This window comes from Scardinius erythrophthalmus (genome assembly GCF_964197995.2).
Source record: "Scardinius erythrophthalmus genome assembly, chromosome: 25".
In the NCBI taxonomy this organism is placed as follows: Eukaryota; Metazoa; Chordata; class Actinopteri; order Cypriniformes; family Leuciscidae; genus Scardinius; species Scardinius erythrophthalmus.
In genome coordinates, this window is record NC_138245.1 from 5826339 (window position 1) to 5841703 (window position 15365).

Sequence of the window (15365 nt, forward strand, 5' to 3'; positions counted from 1 at the left end):
AAAGAAAGACAAGTATTTGGCTACTCAGAGTATCCGGTATAAGTGCATCGTTCAAGAATAGCCTAATCGTTTTGTATTGTGTTTATCAGTTCCTTTTTGAGTGCTTCAGTTATCAGTTTTATGTCATGACATGAGTTGGCATGTCTTTTCGTGGCCAACTTATTCATATCTTATTACAAGTATGCTGACAAGCGAATATCCCTATACAGACTTTTTTTTTAAAACAAATTTAGTTGCTGACAGCGAATCTCGTAATTTTGGAGGACACACCTCTAGATGTTCTGGTAATTTAGGAGGTTTACTTTGCACCACGTGAAAGTTTTACGTCGAGACAAATTGCCCCATGAGATGTAAAGGCTATCAAAAGTTAAAGGACTAAAATGACTATTAAGAAATTAATGATGCCAATTTTGAGTGGCTTTCTGAAGCTCCCGGTCATTTTAACTAAAAAAAACGAAGACAAATAATGTTAAAAACAGTAAAAGCATTACACTATCTATTTTTAACATTATTATTTGTGTTGTTGTTATTTCTTGTTTAAAAAAGATAAAGAAAAGAAAAAGAATGACAGGCCTATTTGATTCTAAAGAACTAAATGGATTTAGTGTGCGGATTTCTGAAAGATCTAATGTATGCATGTATTCTGATGGTGAAGCGTTAAGAGCAGTAGGTGCTGGGCTTACAGGAGCTTTGCGATCTGAGCAGAAGAAGATGCTCACTCATGATGCGCGCGAGATAAGCGCTTATCAGTCTCGAGCTTGCATCTCCAGCGCATTAAAAAAAAAACCTACTTTAGACTAATAAAGGCGACTTGCTAAGCTCGCCTGCTCCCTTCCAGCAGTGCACACTGTGGCAGACACGGTGACATTTCCATTTCACGTTGTCCGTCAAAGGCGCAGCAGAGCGCGTGCATGTCTCCGAGTCTGAGTTGCCATGCGTCAAAGTAAAGAGTGCGCGAGAATCAGACACATTTATCCTGGAAAAACACATTACGAGTTCTTATGCCTTATTTTTTATGAAGCCATGCTAAATAGTGAAAGCAATACGTCAATTATTATGCATTTATTATATCCCACACTGAGTTTTCTTGAAGACTCGTAAAATGTTAATTAATATTATTATTATTTTGTTATGGCTTGTTTGTATTTTTTTAACAGTGTTTACATTTTTTATATATTATTTTCATCATTTTAATAGTTAAAAAAAAAAAAAAAGGTTCTAAAGTTATTATTTATATATGCATGCATCAGATGCCAGGGCCCTCTCCTTCCGATTATTACCGGGGGTAATATTTCATCGGCGTGAGGCAATCTTTGTTCTTTGTGAAGATAATAAATGGCCTAATCGTTATCAGCTTACCGCTGGAGGTGTCAGGACCGAGCGAGGCTGGAAACAGGGTCCAAAGTGGCGCTGAATAAATTGGTGTTTCTTATCTCTCTCCCCCAGATTATCGCCGCCTTTTCAAACCGCCACAACAAATACATTCAATGCATCTAATGCATCATTTGAGGGGGAAGATCGCAGGGGTGATAGAGACAGATAGGCTACCCGAAGGAGAAATATTTACACATTTAACGTGTTCGGGCCAATATTAGCTGGGGTTTTGAGCGACTTTATTGGACGGGCAGAGAGGTACACACGCTTAACATATCAATGCAGCCATTATCATTCATATTGTAGTGCTACTGGTGATAGGTATCTGCGTGATTATTCTGTCTTGTCATTAGATCTGTTACGTGTTGAATTAGTTGTGAAATTAGCTCGTTTCATCCAAACACTTGTTTTGCCTCCTTTATCCAGTGGGTATCAGCAGTATCGTTATCGTTACCTACCTTTTCAGCACGTCTTTCTTATGGGAAATAAAATCAATAGGTAGGCCTAGTCCTATAAATTAATTGAAAGCCAGACAGCTGAAAACACTTGGCGCTTTGCAATACTTCATGTGGAAATTACTAATTACAAAAAAACAATAAGAGGCGGTTTTCTATTGAATGAACAATAATTGACATATAATTGTTTATAAAGCTTTTGTAGGAGTCATTTACCTAAATAAAATAAAAATAGGAAGTTTTGCCCTTTAAAATATTTCTAGGCCTAGTCCTTTAGTGAGAAATCATTTTAGTTTTATCGAAATAACTCTCATCAGAATCTAGAGTTCTCGCAGAATCCGGCTATAGAGTTACTATAACTGTTAGTGTTTTGTAATTGAATATCAGCCCGTCCATTAGGCTTTAAAACAGCATGTGATCTCGTTTCAGCACTAATGAACGCCTACAAGTTAATGCCATTAAAAACGTGTGTCCTGAAAGTGGAAACTTCATAATGAATCAGAGGAATTTAAAAATCATCCGAATTCGAATTCATTTTACATTTCTCCGCGCTGACAGAAGACACTAAAAAACCGCAACTTCTGCCCTTAGAAATAAAAGAAATAATTCAAAGTGCTGCCAAAGTGAATTAAATAGATTTTCTAATGATGAAAATAAAGTAGAAACTCTGAAAATACATGCAGCATTGTTATAGAAATTAGAAATTACATAAGATTGTTGTAATAATTATGAAAACATGTTTTAGCCTTTACACAGTTAAAAAAGTTATATTAATAAGATATTTTCTAGAGTCCCTCTAAATGCCTTTATCTATTATTATTAGGCTATTATTATTAGCCCTTTAAATAAAAAAAAAGAATTCACTGCCAGTCTTTTGTTGTTTTATTAAATGAATAACTGTGCTGTTAATTAATACGAACACTGTATTGATTATTTTTAGTTTGGACAAGATGCTAGATACAGTTCACTGAGCGCCGTTTTATTGATAGGCCCTTTCTGCTCACAAAAATTGACTTCTATGCTCAACCGTGCTCGAAGTGAATTTTGTTATTTTAGAGAAAAGAGACAGGTTTCCATTTACAATCGAGAGGAGGACGTTGTGCATGTGAGTGACACTTATGACAAAAAGCGCCTTTTTCCAATATATACAAACTCCCCTTTTAATAAGGCGGCATCTTCACCGGGCGCGCGCTCGCTGATGGTCTCCAAGGCAACTCAGATAACGGAGCAGCAGTTTTCCATATCTGCACCAGAGTCTATTATACCCCAGGATTAGCTCGTTTTCCGAAAAGGTCAAACACAAAGTCATGAAAACTGGTATTTTCACCCTTCCTGCGAGTCCCTGCATATTCATTCGCATAACATTCGCTCCTCTGTCGTTTCATTTAGCTAATTTCATCAGGATAATGGCTTTTTTTTTCCTGAGTTATGGGAGAACTGAAGGGAATAAAAACTGTCTACATCACCCGTTTTGTGTTGGAAAAAATACAAAGTAGCTCGCAATGAACGGAATGACTGATAATAGGCGTTTTTCTTTGTGATATAGTGACCTCTAGTGGTCAGAGCGCAGTGTAGGCTGTTCCCACACAACTTCAATGCTTTTGACACCAGATGGACAGGATGCGAATATGTTGGGTTCTAATTATGCTTGAATGTTAAAAAGTTGAGGTATTCTTATGTATAGGTAGGCTATCATTCTTGTATGCACAAGCAACGTTTCACAACTACAAAAGTTAGATTACAAGTTAAATACGCTCGCGAAAAGTCGCGCTGGCCTGAGGTACAACTGTGGGCTGCTCACGCGATGACCGCACACCGACAAAAACAAGTAAGCCACTGTCGTTATTTTCACTTTATTAGCCTATATATTCACACAACACATCTATCACAAAACATTTAGCCCATTTTTGTGCGTGTGACAAATGTAAAAAAATTGCCAAAATCGAATGTTCAAAGGGCACCAAAAAGTCAACACGGTTTTGCGCGAAACAAACAACCGCGAAAATTTCTGACAGAAATCTCTATAAGAAACTGAAACTCGTTGAATGGCAGAGTATTATTGTGAAAACCAGGAATGAATTCAACCACGAAAAGGAAACTTTAACCAAGAGTGTAACCATAATAATGTGTAGCCTACAGTTTGTAAATAAAACACAAAATGGGAGAGAGAGAGAGAGGTGCATTTCATGGATGGAATGTCCCAGGTGGGAATCCCAATAGCTGCAGAGGAAGTGTGCTGAGTTTTGGCAGGAAGAGGGAGCTGGGAGGGGTGGTCCTGACTGAGGAGGGGGGGAGTTTCCTGATATTCCTCTTAACTGGCTCCAACTCTGGGTTCTCTTCCCTTCTCCAAACCGTCCACTCTCCATAATGCATGTCCAATTCACTCTCACCCCAGCGTTCCTGTCTGCACTCTGCCCTAAAACATCATCTTTCCAAAATCACTCCCTACAATCTCCTTGCATTGTTCTCTTTCCAGTGATCTATGTTCAGCTGCGACTCCTTATTTACTCTTATCATGACCTCTTTATAGCACTATAAGCACTGGACTGATTTTGTCATTGTGTACCTTTTAAAAGAATGTATGCTCCCACCGGAAAGAAAAATTGCGGTCAATAACTCAATTATTTCTCATTTGAGATTGATGCGATAATAATAATCGAATAATCTCACATATTGTTCAGAAAACATCCAAACATGTTACAAGCTGCCCTCATTTAACAAGATACAAATCAGAAGCGAGATTTCAGAATGAACCAAGGCTGCTCGATGGGTTAGGATTAATTGCAAATGTAATTTTAAAACAAGCTCCGGGTTTGCTTTGCTTATTTGTAGGGCTGCACAACAGGGCACCCTCAGTTGAAGCTGCATGGGATTTTGGCGAAACCGATTTGGCAAACGCTCCAGTGCGGATCTGTGCTTGCGCCCTGGAGAGCCGTCAAATGTTTCTATTTACAACGTGCTTTTGCAGCGTTGAGCAATGTAACCAATCACAGACATATCTATCTATGAATGCAATGGCCAATCAGAGGTGTTTAAGTTAGTCAGAATCCACTCACCGTTTAAAACGAGTTTTTGTTCAGCGCTGAGTTCTGCAAGCTCGCGAATCCGATCATTTTCACAAAGTATAGACACGATGTGAAGAGATTCCTGCAAATGTGGAATTCTCCCTCGAAATTGCAATGATTGACATAGTGACCGCACAAAAGTCTTAAGGCTAAAACACCTGATTTGATTCTGGAACCGGACCTGGTCCCGGTAACCCATAATCTGAATTTTCTCTTCATTGCCAGTTTATTCAATAAAGACTGTGTTAACAATCTCAGTTTCTAAGTCCTCATTAACTTGCGCGACGAAGAGTTGGGTGTGTTAAAATTCCCACAGTGGGCTGCGGAAACGTATCCGTTTGGTTGTGTGGGCCACGGGTTGGGAAAGGTTGGGAACCGCTGATTTAAGTAAATCGCTGCATTTGTGATTTGATTATTGCACTAAGCCAGATTGCAATTTTGGTTTTATTATAATTAATAATGCAGCCCTAGCATCAACTTTCATGTCAAATGTTTGTAGTTCTTTTTTCTAACACTGTCAATTATTGTCTCATTTGTATATCTTTATTTCTCCTCAGCAAACATCTAAAACACAGCTGATACTGAGATACCTTTGTCCCCTAGACCGAGACTGGCCAAAAAGCAGGTACAATTCTTTATTTTATGATTTAGAAAATGTTTTCAGGTATAAAACCAGAGGTGGAGCTTGTAGGTCAGTGTGAGCTTCTCTCTTCTCTCTCCTCAGTGGAGAGCTTTAGGTGGTCTCGGGCTGTGCAGGTGGAAGTGAGCTTCAGATGTTGGAGGACAGCAGGTCCGGGTAAATAAAGAGTGATACGGGAAGCAGCCAGAGCAGGAGGTCACTTCCTATCTGTCAAAGCTCAGGCTTCCTCACGTTCCTGGGACGGCACACCTGCACTCTCCTTCACGTTCCGCTCTGACAGGTAGAGGGCAAATAGTTAATGCTGTGGGGCAGGGTACTAAACAAAGTGTGGAAAAGATAAAGAGGGAGAGAGTATGAAGGAAGGGCATGGACAGATGTTTTGAAGTGTCTGGGGAGGTTCTATCTAAGTTTCCTATCAGCAGTCGAGGAGGGGAAAAGACTGCCCTGGAAAACAGAGGGTTAGACTTGCGGCCAATGGGAAGTGACCTTGCCCTTCCAGTCAGTCCAAGTGTGTGCGGCTATTTGTGTGATAATTCATGCACACAGATGGTTGTGGAGACATTCAAAAAGAATCAAATCATCTATGTATTAACTGTCGCGTACAGAAGTGGTTGGACTATGTGTGTATTTTGACAGGGAGCTGGGTTGAAACTACATGCGGAGTCGTGCTGAGGCAAAGAATAACACACACACACACTCATGAAAAAACATTAGACGGGGATCTGACACAGGCATGCTTCCTCCAGAGATGAATCAGGGGGCTGACTCGCTCTCAGAGCCCGGAGTGAAGGTGCTTTGATGGGATGCCATGTGGCAGAGATCAGGGGGTCTTAGCTGGAGCTCTGGACAGTTACACAAGAGGAGAGGATTAAACTATGATCAACAGATCTATTATCAAACTAAACACTGTTATTACAATTTCATGTCACACAGACATGTATTACAAACAAGTAGTAGACCTAGTAATAAGTTTCTAAGTCTCTTAATCAGATCATTTAAAATCTTTGTGTATATGGTTACAAAATATTTCTATTTTAAATAAATGCTGTTCTTTTTCAACTTTTTATTCATCAAAGAATTCTGAAAAAAACATCACAGGTTATAAAAAAAATTATGCAGCACAACTGTTTCCAACATTGATTTAAAAAAAATTAAAACAGCGTATTAGATTGATTTCTGAAAGATCATGTGACACTGAAGACTGGAGTAATGATACTGAAAATTCACATAATAACAATCACATCAATTATCATTTAAAGTGTGTTAAAATAGAATACCCTTAAATTGTAATAATATTTCACAATATTACGTTTTTTTGTCCTGTATTATTATTATTTTTTTTAAATGCAGGCTTGATGAGCATAAGACACTTATTTAAAAAACATAAAAAAAATAGTAATGTTTCCAAACTTTTGACCAGTACTATATATGTAAAAATGTAAATATATTTGATTAGGTAAAAAGTAGATATTAATAAACACAGACACACACACACAGACACACACACACACATACATACATATATATATATATATATATATATATATATATATATATATATAATACTTTTTACGTTATAAAATATATTTACATTTTTTAAACAATCATAAATAATTGTACACTCACATGTATTCAATATGCCAGGGCAATATGTAATTTTTACTTTATGGTTACACCACCTGACAAGTTATTAAATTGAAACATTTCTTGAAAATGGTAGAAAAGTTTTCAAAAGCATATGAAACCAACATAAATACAAAATGTTTTAGAATTTGGCACTTGTGGTGTAGACTAGATTTTTTCAGGTCCCTTTTCTTTTCCATGGACACTTTTATTTGTCATTGATGTTCACAAATGTTCAAAATGTAGACAAATAGTACAATGGAAAAAAAAAACTTGTGAATGAAACATTTTTCATTTAGGAATTCTTGTAAATTTCACAAATAATTACAAAGAAACTTCACCTGTGGTCACTCTAGTGTGAACTGAAATCATACCAGTCAATAATGGCAGAATGGCTCAGAAAAGTGAAGTTAGTTCTGTGAAAATCTCCAGCATTGTTTGTGGGATTGCACTTTTGTTTAATCGACGCACTGTCATTCGGACACTTTAAGTGTATGTCTGGTTTTCCAAGCGACTGTAGAGATTCACATTCGACACACACTTGCGCACAGGCAGCATTACTCTTTTCTATCTCCCTCTTTCTTCCGCCTGCCCCCCCCCCCCTTCTTTTAGAAAGAATGTGTCTCTCGGCACCCAGGACCCAATCCTGCGTTTGAAGTATCACCGTCAGAGCTCTCCTTCCATCTCTCCGTCTCCCTCCTCCCCTGTGGTGTCTGTCTATCTGTCAGCCGGACTCATCTCCACCCCCTGCAGCTGTGAGCGAGAAACAGACCGGTCCTTTGTGTCCCTCTGCTCCTGCCGTCCGCCGTGATCACACCTGCCACCTGCGCAGGGCACCACTCACCTTTCATCCCGCTCTCCTCTTTTTCTCTTCCTAAAGCTCTGTCAGTGTGGAATGACCGGCGGACAGGGCAGTGCCTGGCTTCTCTCACACACGCTATTGTTGTGTGCTTTTCTAAACCGGCAGGCGCTGTGGTCATGAAGCCGTGCATTACACTGATTTTACCATGGGTAAGGGGTGTTTTAACCATGAAATCACTGTAGAGCTGTAAGTGTCATATTGCTTTTGCTATTGCAGCCTGACACCCCGGAACAGACCTTTTGCCTCTGTAGTGGACAATATGTTTTAGCGGATTTCTCTGATGTCTCAGTTTTAAGTCTGGATGTCCTGCACATTCAGGGCTTTGCAGAGATACCAAATGTTTGAAGGTTTCACCTTGACAACTCCCTCTTCTTGGTCTTTAAATATGACTGAATGGTCAAATGTAGCACTCTTAATCTGACTCTTTTTCAAATTGTTTGTCAGAAATGAACATCTCAGGAACACGTTATGGGTTTTCAAATCAGAACTTTGAAGTGACTTTCTGTTACAAGGGCATTGGTTTCATACATGTCCACTGTAGAGAACGGAATAACAGGATGGCATGTCAGGCATTTTGGAATGAATAGGGAAAGAAATTACATATCAGTATTCATATGAAACATGAGATATTCTTATTCCCAATTATTACTCCCATTATTACACGTCTTTTTTCATTACATGTTGCCCCAAGAACAGCTGTATAGATGCAATGCATAGAAGGGGAATGGCATTTATGGCCATGTGTGTCTTTTATTTTTCTTAATAAAATAGAGTGCTCTTCAATTATTCAATTAAAATACCTAAGGAATATTCAATTCAATATGATGGAATTTTACTATTAATTAAATTGCTTAATTTATAAAAAAGGCTTTTTTTTTTTTTTTACATATGATTAAAATATATTTTTTCAAAAATGTCTTGCAAAAATGCATTTGTTTCTTATGCTCCAAACAATGTAATTTAATGTAATTAATGTAATCACATGTTTTGTGGTTTTTTTTTTGTCACGTTTTCCCTAGTTCTCAGGAGGATATAAAAGGCACAGAAAATGAAGTTACTTTAAAAGTATTATTTAAAAAAGGATAATAAATACATTTAGAAAAATAAATAAATAAATATATATATATATGATATATAAATCTATGTATATTAAAAAAGTGCTTAATTATATGTATATTTAAAGGTATAGCGGAGGATCTTTCCGAATTTTAGATAAGACCCGCCCTCTCCACTTTTTGAAAAGTTTGATTGATTCACCAGAATGATTGACAATTAGGAGGACCAATAGTATAGGTGATCCACCCGGAAGTAAAAAATCCTCCGCTATACCTTTAATATGCTGATTTGCTGCTCAAGAAGCATTTCTGATTATGATCAATGTTGAAGACACTGATAATCTCAATGTCTGCTTAACAGTTTTATGGTTTTGTGATTTGTTTCAGGACTTTTTGATGAATAAAAAGTTCAAAAGAACAAAATTTATTTGACATAGAAACCCTGGTAAGAAGGGTGATGGATATGCTTGTTTATGTTTGTTAACTTTTATCGTTTTTATAAAACGAATAAAAACAATATTAAGAAATCCTGGTAACACTTTATTTTTAAGGTGACGTAGTTACACGTTACTACATGCACTTACTATAGTAATAACAGTAAATTATGCATAATTACAAGTAACTAACCCTAAACCAAACCCTAACAGTAACTTTATAGTAAGTACATGTATATTACTTGAGTAAGTACAATGTAACTGTCACCTTAAAATAAAGTGTAACCGAAATCCTTCATTATAAATGTCTTTACTATCACTTTTGATCATTTATTACATCCTTGCTGACTCTTCAGCTAAAAGTGTTAATATCTTTTAAATATATATACAAACACAAACGATAGTAAATTACATTATTTCATCTGAATTAAAAAATAACTCATGGCAACTTTGAATAGCTCATATAGCTCATCCAATCAGAATTTATAGTCAGATAATATCTAGCCATATCTTTTAAAAAATATCATTAAAAGTCAGAATGGAAAAGTGTATTTTTGGAGGATTTTGAGGAGAAATATAGAGTTAGACATAGAGGAAGCTGCAGCTGGACCTCGTCTTTCTTTATTAAAACAAAAAGATGGGATGAAAGAGAGATGAAAGTGCGTTTGAGAGAACCGTTGTTGTGAGGGGAGGATTGTGCCTCGGGATGTTTAGAGGTCATATATTCACCTGTGGACGGGTGTCTGTTTCCTCAGACTACTGGAGCTCTTTGTTTCTCATATAAAAGCTGAACGCTTGTATGGTTTTATGAGATTGTGCGGCTAGAAATGTAAGAATATGGTTACTGGAAAGTTTAAATTAAAGTCAATATAAAACATTGAAACAACATGAAATGCAAACAGTTTTACTTCTGTAATGTTATATGCTAATGAGTGGATTAGAACATTCAATGAGAAAAAAATCTGTGTCCTCGTTACACATTAATTATGCATAATTACATGTAATTAACCCTAAACCAAAGCTCATTGCTAACCCTATAGTAAGTACATGTATGTATAATGTACTTACACTTTTAATTACACTGTAACACATTAACTAAAAATCTATGTGCAATTGATTTTTTGGGAAATTGATTTTGAGTAATGTTACTATATCAGTGGCTGTGAACTAGTGGGTCTGTTCTGATAGAGTCACAGTAATCGGGGAAACCAATGCTAATGCAAATAATAAAATGCCATTAACTGGTCATACTTAGGATATAAAAAAAATAAGCTTATCAACTTTTGAAAGAGAGCAGAAAAATCGGTTACAATTTATTTCGAGGCGTCTTTGTTACAATCGACAGTGAGTAATATTCATTAACAGCCTGTACTGAGGTTTAGGGTTAGTTTAATGTAATTATGCATAATTTACTGTTATCACTATAGTAACTACATGTAACACAAGGACTCTAAAATAAAGTGTTCCCAAAAATCACGTTTTTGTCGATGTCAAATGCCGTCCATTCAAACTACAATATTTTGCCGCAAATTCATATGCCGCATAGTAGATTTAATTAATAATACAATTTTGATGAAAAATTATGATTATATCATAGATGATTTCGGTGAACCGGTGTCATTTCTGTTACAATATGGATCAATGTATTAACCAATCAGCAAGCAGGACCAGGATGCTTTATATCGGTTTCATAAATACGTAAATAACACAGTTGTTGTATGCGAGAGGACACAGTTAATAAGCTGAATATTATTTTGCCGGCCCAAGTCAGGTGCCACAATGTAACCTCTCAAAAACACCCCTTTCATGTAGTTGCACAGCTTGAGGTTTTCTGACGGTGTGTGTGTGTGTGTGTGTGTGTGTGTGTGTGTGTGTGAGTGCGGACAGTGAGGGCGGTGTCTCTGTCACCGTGGTGATTTATGAGCGTGCTCAGTTGCGAGCTGCACAGTGCAGGATATTGTTCTCTGACACTGACGGGTCTCTCTGCAGGCTGTCAGGACGTGCGTGCGCGCTCGCGTGTGTGTGTGTGTGTGTGTGTGCGTGTGCAGGGGCTGCAGGTGAGCCCGGCCCGGCACAATCAATCAACGGCGGGTCAGTGCGGCCCCGGGGCCCGAGACCACCTCACACTCGCCTCTATTGTGGACGCTCTATCGCTAATGAACACCGGCCAAGTTGGACTCTTTGTTTGGTGCTGGAGTCTTCTTGAGCTTTCTGCCTGGGCTTTGAGAAACTGTCATTGAACTCTTCAGCTTGGAGCGTGTGTGTGTGTGTGTGTGTGTGTGTGTGCTCCCACCCTCCACCTCCCCCACACCCTCACACACACCTCAGCTTTCACTGTGCACCACATCAGGATACAGTACTGCTGCTGGATTCCGGTTTCAAACAGAATTTAAGCTCCGGTTTGGTCAACAGCTAAACCGCAGCTTTGGCAGACGCTGTACTGTATGTTCTAGATGAAGCTGTGATGGAGCGCCGGCACCCGTAACGGCCCTCTCTCTCGCCCACCAGTCAGCTCGCGCATGCGGGATTATTAATGCCATATCTGACATTTGGCTCGGTGTCAAAATCAAGCAGAAATCAAAAGTTGTGTCTTGAAGGTATGAGAGGCCTGTGATATTTTGGGAATAAAACATGGATGGAACGCTGCATTGACCAATCAGCATCCAGGACCCAAATTATGCTGGTTTTATTTGATGTGAGTTTTTATGGTAAAGAATTTCAAACTATAGTTTGATATCTAAAGACAAATTCAGTGTAAATCTCACTGCCACTATGCTAAGTTGTATAGGTGGTTGCTAGGGTGTTGCTAGGTGGTTACTTACTGGCCCAAGTCCGAAAGGGCCCACTGATTCGCTGATGTTTTGGCCTGTAGATATGGCTTTGATTTCTGTCAGTGTAAGTTTATGGGATTTAAAAAAATTATAATAAAAAAAACATCATAATTTAGATTTCTTAGAAAAGCGTTAGCATATCTTTAATCAAAAGCCACAAAAAAAACAAAAACCATACAAAGTTTGGGGTCGGTATGATTTTTAAATGTAAAAAACAAAACAAAAAAAAAGCTCTTTTTCTAAATCCAAGGCTGCATTTATTTGATTAAAACAATACAGTTAAAACAGTAATATTGTGAAATATTATTCCAATTTAACATAATATATTTTAAAATGTAATTTATTCCTGTAATCAAAGCTGAATTTCCAGCATCATTACTCCAGTCTTCAGTGTCACATGATCCTTCAGAAATCACTCTAATATGATGATTTGATGCTCAAGAAACATTTATTATTATTATCAATGTTGAAAACAGTTGTGCTGCTTAACCATGCTACATTTTATCCAGGATTTTGATGTATAGAAAGTTCAAAAGAACAGTATTTATTTGAAGCATTATAAATGTCTTTACTGTCACTTTTGATCAATTGAATGCGTCCTTGCTGAATAAAAGTATTTAATGCTCTAAGAATCTTTATGGCCCCAAAACTTTAAGACTTAAAAAAAAAAACAACATAATTAAAAATAAAATAATTTCAAAATCCTCTAGCAATATGCACAATTATGTCAGTAATGTCCATAGAACACTCTCGCTTTATTATGACCCAAACTGATGTGCCGACAGATGCTATCGAGCTCTGTAACTGTAAACACATGTAATGAAAAGCACAAGCATATAGCCATTCCAGAAGCCTCTCTGTTTGTGTGTTCTGTTCAGCATTCACACATGCCCCTGACTTTTACAAAAGCCATTTTGACAGCATTTTGTCTGCGAATGTGTGAGAATGAGAGTTTCACAGGGTTTCCCACCCAGCGGTGCTAAAGACTAACCACAAACACAGAGTGTGTGCCATTGTGAGGCTCCGGCGCTCTAAGCATCAGTGCTAACAGACATTGTCTTGGTTTCCCTCCAGTGTGTATTTTCAGAATGATTATTGTACAGCATATACAATATGTCTGCGTTATCATGGGGATGGGAATGGCAGTTGTTATGCTGGCGCAGGAAATGGCCCTGTGGTGACCAGTGATGACCTCACTCATGAGGTGATGATGACCTCAGCTTGGCCTCTGCCAGCGTCTTGGATCCTGGGATCCTGGAAGTCCTGTAGAGAAGCACCTCAAGTTCTGTTGGCCATATATCAATACAGATTTGATGTGCATGCTAGCAATGAAGGAGAACTGGTTACTGGTTATGCGAGACAGGCCTAGGTCACTTTTTTTGTCACAGATCTTCAAAATTGCTCAATAATGTTAAACTCTGGCCCTGTATGCAGTGACAAAATCCAACATATTACCAACAGTTGTTTAATGACATTGATTTTACGTTTGATTACCTTACATAGTCGAGCAGATGTGTTAGATTAAGAACGTTAACTACCACTAAGACAGACGGGGTCAAGACTTGGGTTCAGGCCGAGTACAGCGTGTTATTGCCCTCTTGTGGTCAGAACATGCTGTAACGGTCACTTTGTGCTTTTATGTTAATCTGAGGTAAAATGAGAACTGCGCATGTGCGTAGCGTGTCAGTAATAGATTTGACAGGTGAGGAGAAGAGATAACCGCTCTACCGACATTTGTACTTTGGTCACAAATATAAAAGGAAATAAAAGTACAGAGTTGGGTGTTTGTTTGTATACTTTTTCTCACTCGATCCCCATGTATGCGGACGAGTGTGACATTTGAGTAATTTTATTAAACACGGGGAAAATACGCCATCTCTCGTGCATCTTTTCCTCCGACACCTATTGTTTTTTTTCTCTCTGGGCCACATCTCAACTTTGCGTTACAATGCACACTCATTAAAGAGAGGCTCTACTTCTTTACATTTCTTTTTCACCCATGTTCAAAAGTAATCTGATCGGATTTCTATGGAAGCTTGTTTCCGCCACAAAAAATAAAAATAAAATAAAAGATAATTGCGACTTTTTATCTCACAATTGCGAGTTTACATCTCGCAATTCTGACTTTATTTCTCAGAATTGCGAGATATAAAGTCAGAATTGCGTGAAATAAAGTCGCATTTGCGTGTTTTAAAGTCAGAATTGCGAGATATAAAGTCACAATTGCGTGTTATAAAGTCAGAATTCTGACTTTTTTTCTCGCAATTGCGACTTTATATCACGCAATTCTGACTTTATATCTCAGAATTCTGACTTTATATCACGCAATTCTGACTTTATAACACATAATTGCGAGTTTATATCTCGCAATTCTGACATATTTTCTCAGAATTGTGAGATATAAAGTCCAATTATAAGGGGGAAAAAAGACGGACTTTTTTTTTTTTTTTTACCTCAGAATAGTTTATATCTCACAATTCTGACTTTATAACACGCAATTGCGACTTTATATCATGCAATTCTGACTTTATATCTCCCAATTGCGTGATATAAAGTCAGAATTCTGAGATATAAAGTCAGAATTCTGAGATATAAAGTCAGAATTGCGTGATATAAAGTCGCAATTGCGAGAAAAAAAGTCAGAATTCTGACTTTATAACACGCAATTCTGACTTTATATCTCAGAATTCTGACTTTATAACACGCAATTGCGACTTTATATCATGCAATTCTGACTTTATATCTCCCAATTGCGTGATATAAAGTCAGAATTCTGAGATATAAAGTCAGAATGCTGAGATATAAAGTCAGAATTGCGTGATATTAAGTCGCAATTGCGAGAAAAAAAGTCAGAATTCTGACTTTATAACACGCAATTCTGACTTTATATCTCAGAATTCTGACTTTATAACACGCAATTGCGACTTTAAAACACGCAATTCTGACTTTATATCTCGCAATTCTGAGAAATAAAGTCAGAATTGCGAGATGTAAACTCGCAATTGTGAGATAAAAAGTCGCAATTA